Consider the following 6,000-nt stretch of genomic DNA (forward strand, 5'->3'; position numbering starts at 1 on the left):
AATGCCCTGGATTCACCCCTTTAGAATATTTTATCTTTGTTCCTAGTCTGTACAGATCCTGTGCTTTGAAGCACAACACCGCTGCAGTGATTTCATCACACTTCCACTGCTGCCGGTCCCTAGTAAACCCAGCTTTCAGAATCAAGAGAAGCTGGTGGCTAACAAGGCTTAAAAACATCCTTTGAAGTACCTAGAATCAAGAGCACTTGACTGTACTCTACTGGAACATTTTAAGGTCTAGTACTTTGCTTTTCGCTTGTGAGCAGCTAGGTCAAATTGTTTCCACACAAGAAAACCGAACTGAAGTCTATGTGTCTGACCAGGGTTACAGGACACAAACTACTTTAGGGCGGGTCCCAGGTCAGCCTGAGATTATGTCATTACCAGGAATCAAGGTAGCAAAGAGCATTTGTGACACAAACCCTAAAGTGTTTTATAACTGGATAATTTGGGTTGGGACGGTTCCCTGGAGAAGAGAATGGCAACTCACTCCAGTATTCTTGCCTGGAGAATTCCATGGGCAGAGGAGCCTGGCGGGCTACAGTCTAAGGGATCACAAAGAGTTGGACACCACTGAGTGACTTTCACTTTCTGTTTTCAGTTTGGATCTACAGAGAGGTAAAGTTTTTTCTGTGGATATTTGTAAATGCTTCCTGCAGATCCAGTTATATGGCTTTGTGTTCTTCTGGAATTGCTCCCATGACATTGATCTGGACTTCATACACTTACGTACCAAATTACTCTGTTTTCTGTGCAATGGTGGTAAAACAGTTAAAAAGCAAGTAAACAAGCCAAAGCCCGTGAACTGTTTCAAACAGGCTGAAAGCGCCACCTACTGTCCAATCTGCAGAGGTGCCCGAGGAATGTAGTCTGAGCCTTATGGACTGAGAGCCACAGAAACTAGGATATTAAGGTAAGTTAGACTCACATCTAACTATACTTTCTACTTATATGCTATTTATAACGATTTATGTAGTTATATTTATGCTCTCTCCTGAGCATTCTCAATCTTTGGTTACATAAGGTAAGATATTGAAAATCACTGAGCTGTGGCAGATGTAAGAACCAGTATCAGGCTTTCATATGCTTTCCACGGGTCCGGATCATCCCACACCAAAATGCCTTGAGAGTTCTGGAGCAAAAATGCTCTTTGCCACTTTTATTCCTAGGAACGACTGAGGCCCAGAGCTCCCTGAGTGGCCCCTCCTGAGGGGACTTGACTGTATTTATTTTACATGTTTAAGAGATGACAGAAAAAGAGAAAGCTCTAAAATGGCAAAAGCTTTCAGGTACACCAAAAGGGTGGTTTTTAATGTTGGTTTGAGTGTTTTGTTTTCAGTGGAACAATCCATAATAGAACGGGCCAAAGTGAGTTTAGAGAATACAGTGTACATTTTCTACCTCTGAGAGCTGCTAATTAAAACTTGTCTTTACTATGGGCCTGGCATCAATTCAGACGTGCCTTGGACAGGTGACTGACTTCCAGGCTGCCTTAAACCCAGCAAGCGTTCAGGGAATGACCCAGTGACTGGAGGGGACAGCAGCGTGCAGCCCGCGTTTCACTGTTTGTGCTGCTCGTGTGCTCTTTCTGTCTCTAGCCCTTCAGCAGATATTCACTCTCTATGCAGCTTATCATTTGTTTGACTCGGAAATACATTGATTCAGTTTTTATGATAAGCTGGTTCTGTACAATCATATGTAAACTGTTTATTTAAATGCAAACAATATACACTCTCGTTCAAATTCCTCCTGAGTTAAAAGTACACCCAAAAAGAAACTGGATAATTTAGAGTAAAAGTAGAATTTCTCTTTCATCCTTATCAAAGTATCTGTGGTTCACTTGTATATATTCCTCCAGCTTTTTAGAAAACATTTTCAAATATATATTTATTTACACACAGATAATATAGTTCATTTTTAGTTCAGTCAGACAAATAATGTGTGTTGTTTACAACTTGCTTTTGTCATGTAAAGGTATGACTTTGAGATGTCACCATTTCCTGTTTGGGGGGTTTCCAGTGGTTTTCAATAGGAATATAAAAATCTTTCTTTAAAACAACACGATTCTGCTATAAGCAAACTAGGTTCATCTAGCATGCACATTCAGGGAAATTCAGAAATGGCTTTAGTTGCCCTGCGCATCCCGCCATCAGGAAGGGAGGAAACCGCTAGCAAGGAAAGTCTCAGTAATGAACACCAGGCACCCCGTTAACCCAGCGCCAAAGGAGGAGGGCGGGGCGAGGACAGCTCACGGGCTGCAGGGAAGGTCTTGTGCTGCCTGTGTCTCCAGCCTGGCCGGTAGCAGCCCAGAGACTCCAGGAAAGGGAGATGGTAGGAGAACAGTGGAGGGCAGGAAACGGGCCTCCTGGCGGCAAAGCACACAGGTCGCAGCAAAGCCTGGGGAGGACTAGCGTGTCCGCGGGAGGAGCTGGTGGAGAGACACCAGGAGGAGTCTCCCTCCCGCTCACCCCGCCCCAGAAGGTGCCCAGGGGCCGGGTGCGGGGTCGCATCCGCTCCCCTCACTAAGACTGTGCTTCAGGCTGGTCTCGGGAACACACTTCTTGTTTCACTTGACTGATTCAATTATGCCTGCCCTGTAATTTCAGGTTGGGTCTTCTCTGCCTGCCTTCCCCTCACTTTTCACTCTGGCCTCAGTCTTCATTTTTTTCTGGCAAACAAAATATGGTCAGCAGGCAGAGTTGACTGCATAAAAGGCAAAGGTCTGCCTCTGAGGAGTAATATATACTCATATTGCTATGCTAGTTTATTTATATTTATTAATTTAATTTACTATAACATCAGTCAGTTCAGTTTAGTTGCTCAGTCGTGTCCGACTCTTTGCGACCCCATGAATCGCAGCACACCAGGCCTCCCTGTCCATCACAAACTCCCGAAGTTCACTCAGACTCACGTCCATTGAGTCAGTGATGCCATCCAGCCATCTCATCCTCTGTCATCCCCTTCTCCTCCTGCCCCCAATCCCTCCCAGCATCAGAGTCTTTTCCAATGAGTCAACTCTTTGCATGAGGTGGCCAAAGTACTGGAGTTTCAGCTTTAGCATCATTCCCTCCCAAGAAATCCCAGGGCTGATCTCCTTCAGAATGGACTGGTTGGATCTCCTTGCAGTCCAAGGGACTCTCAAGAGTCTTCTCTAACACCACAGTTCAAAAGCATCAATTCTTCGGTGCTCAGCCTTCTTCACAGTCCAACTCTCACATCCATACATGACCACAGGAAAACCCATGGCCTTGACTAGACGGACCTTTGTTGGCAAAGTAATGTCTCTGCTTTTGAATATGCTATCTGGGTTGGTCATAACTTTCCTTCCAAGGAGTAAGCATCTTTTAATTTCATGGCTGCAGTCACCATCTGCAGTAATTTTGGAGCCCAAAAAAATAAAGTCTGACACTGTTTCCCCATCTATTTCCCATTAAGTGATGGGACCAGATGCCATGATCTTCCTTTTCTGAATGTTGAGCTTTAAGCCAACTTTTTCATTCTCCTCTTTAACCTTCATCAAGAGGCTTTTTAGTTCCTCTTCACTTTCTGCCATAAGGGTGGTGTCATCTGCATATCTGAGGTTATTGATATTTCTCCCGGCAATCTTGATTCCAGTTTGTGCTTCTTCCAGTTCAGCGTTTCTCATGATGTACTCTGCATATAAGTTAAATAAACAGGGTGACAATATACAGCCTTGATGAACTCCTTTTCCTATTTGGAACCAGTCTGTTGTCCCAAGTTCAGTTCTAACTGTTGCTTCCTGACCTGCATACAAATTTCTCAAGAGGCAGATCAGGTGGTCTGGTATTCCCATCTCTTTCAGAATTTTCCACAGTTTATTATGGTTCACACAGTCAAAGGCTTTGGCATAGTCAATAAAACAGAAATAGATGTTTTTATGGAACTCTCTTGCTTTTTCCATGATCCAGCGGATGTTGGCAATTTGATCTCTGGTTCCTCTGCCTTTTCTAAAACCAGCTTAAACATCAGGAAGTTCATGGTTCACACATTGCTGAAGCCTGGCTTGGAGAATTTTGAGCATGACTTTACTATTGTGTGAGATGAGTGCAATTGTGCGGTAGTTTGAGCATTCTTTGGCATTGCCTTTCTTTGGGATCGGAATGAAAAGTGACCTTTTCCAGTCCTGTGGCCACTGCTGAGTTTTTCAAATTTACTGGCATATTGAGTGCAGCACTTTCACAGCATCATCATAAATCTATGCATATATAATGTAAATAAATATAAAATGTTATGTACTATTATTATTTTAATATAGTATTTATATATCAATGATATATGTTAATATTAGTATATAAGCTGATTTAGTTCACAACACCCCTGGTGAGAAGACTAATGAAGACTAAAGAAGTCAGAAAAAAACAGAAATTTGAAGATCTTTGCACAAACTCTATGCTCACAATGTAAATGACGAGACGTGCATGAAGGTTCTTGGCCAGGGCTCCTCACAGGCTTCTCCAGGCCCCTGTTATGGTCAGCAGTGAGAGAGGGAGTGAGGGTCAGGGCAAAGCCCCCAGGCCAAGGCCTGGCTGACCCCCCTGCCAGTCTCCTTCCTTCTGTCACCATGCGTCACCTCCTCACTTACACTAGTGTAAACGAGTGTTATCACTTCTCCCACAGAATGAAGGGTGTGTGTTGCAGGAGAGCTGGAGCGAGCTCACTGGTGACACAAATCTTAAAACTATAGAGAGAGGGAGTTGGAGGGAGGGAGACAGATAAATAGACTTACGTGCCCTGGCTTTAGACTGTAGTGTGAAATTTATGACATTGAAACTGGTTAGCCTTTAGCTTGTATTTTTATCAGTGCCTGTATTAAACAATTGATCAGTCACCTAAATGTCATAGACTCTAAATCATAAACTAGGATTTTAAAATACTGTAGTTTCCTGTGTTACCAAAATGCACTTTTGAAGCCAACGTTCAAGTCATCCAGTGTCTTCTCTTTGTGTTTGGTCACACGTTCTCTTTTTTAACTTTATTTTGTATTTGGGGTGTAGCCCGTTTACAAACAGTGTTGTGACAGTTTCAAGTGACACCAAGGGGAACAGTTCACCCAAACACACACTTGCGTCCTTTCTCCCCCAAACTCCCCTCCCATCGAGGCTGCTACATAGCATTGACATCCATGTGCCACACAGGGAGTCCTTGTTGATTCCTAACCAAAGCGGACATTTGTTGCATCATCAGAGACTCTGTCAGAATGTTTCCCAGAGGTTAGTGAGGAGTTTGCTGGAAAACACTCAGCCCACCCCCTGTTGCCAGAGGAAGGGTGTTTATATACGGGTGTTAGTTTCAGGAGAATTTGGTGAACTGGACCAGCTCATACAGAGATGGAAACAACTTGTCACCATAACACTGTCACCATTCCCCAGTAGGTTCAGCCTCCCCTGAATGTGCCCCGAGTCCTGACCGCTGAGCAGGCCAAGCCCACTCTCAGCCCCCAGCACCTCCTCCCACAGGGCCCAGCCCAAAGGAGTCGGAGGGACTGACCGCTCATCCCCTCCTCCCCCTACCCAATCCTCCCCCTACCCAAGGGCCTGCCCAAACCAGCTCCCTGCTCTGGTTGAAGGAGGAAGAAGGCCCAGCAGCAGCCCCAGAAGAAGTGCACAGGGGCCCCTCCATTCCCAGGAGTGCAGGCTCATTGTGCAGGGCCTAGGGGACACGGGGGTGGGAGGAGCCTCAGCGCTGGACACTGTGGGAGCTTGTCAGCTGAACAGACTCAGGGACTGTCTGTTGGCCATGGGATCTGAGGAACAGGAGAGATTTTCATGGACTGGGGCTAGCTGGGAGGGTTTGCCATGGTCTAAAGCACAGGCTGTGTCTCTCTGGGCTGAAAATGTTAACCGCTGAGCACTAGCTCCCACCAAAAGAGGGCATTGGTTAGAGGTGTCCTGAGATGTAAGAGCTTCTTAGGGAGACAAGAGGAGATACTAGGAGGATGTGAAATGCCTTGTAGAGCCTGAACCACATGCCCAGCCTTCT

Source organism: Bos indicus x Bos taurus, unplaced genomic scaffold (genome assembly GCF_003369695.1).
Source record: "Bos indicus x Bos taurus breed Angus x Brahman F1 hybrid unplaced genomic scaffold, Bos_hybrid_MaternalHap_v2.0 tig00003498_arrow_arrow_obj, whole genome shotgun sequence".
Taxonomy (NCBI): domain Eukaryota; kingdom Metazoa; phylum Chordata; class Mammalia; order Artiodactyla; family Bovidae; genus Bos; species Bos indicus x Bos taurus.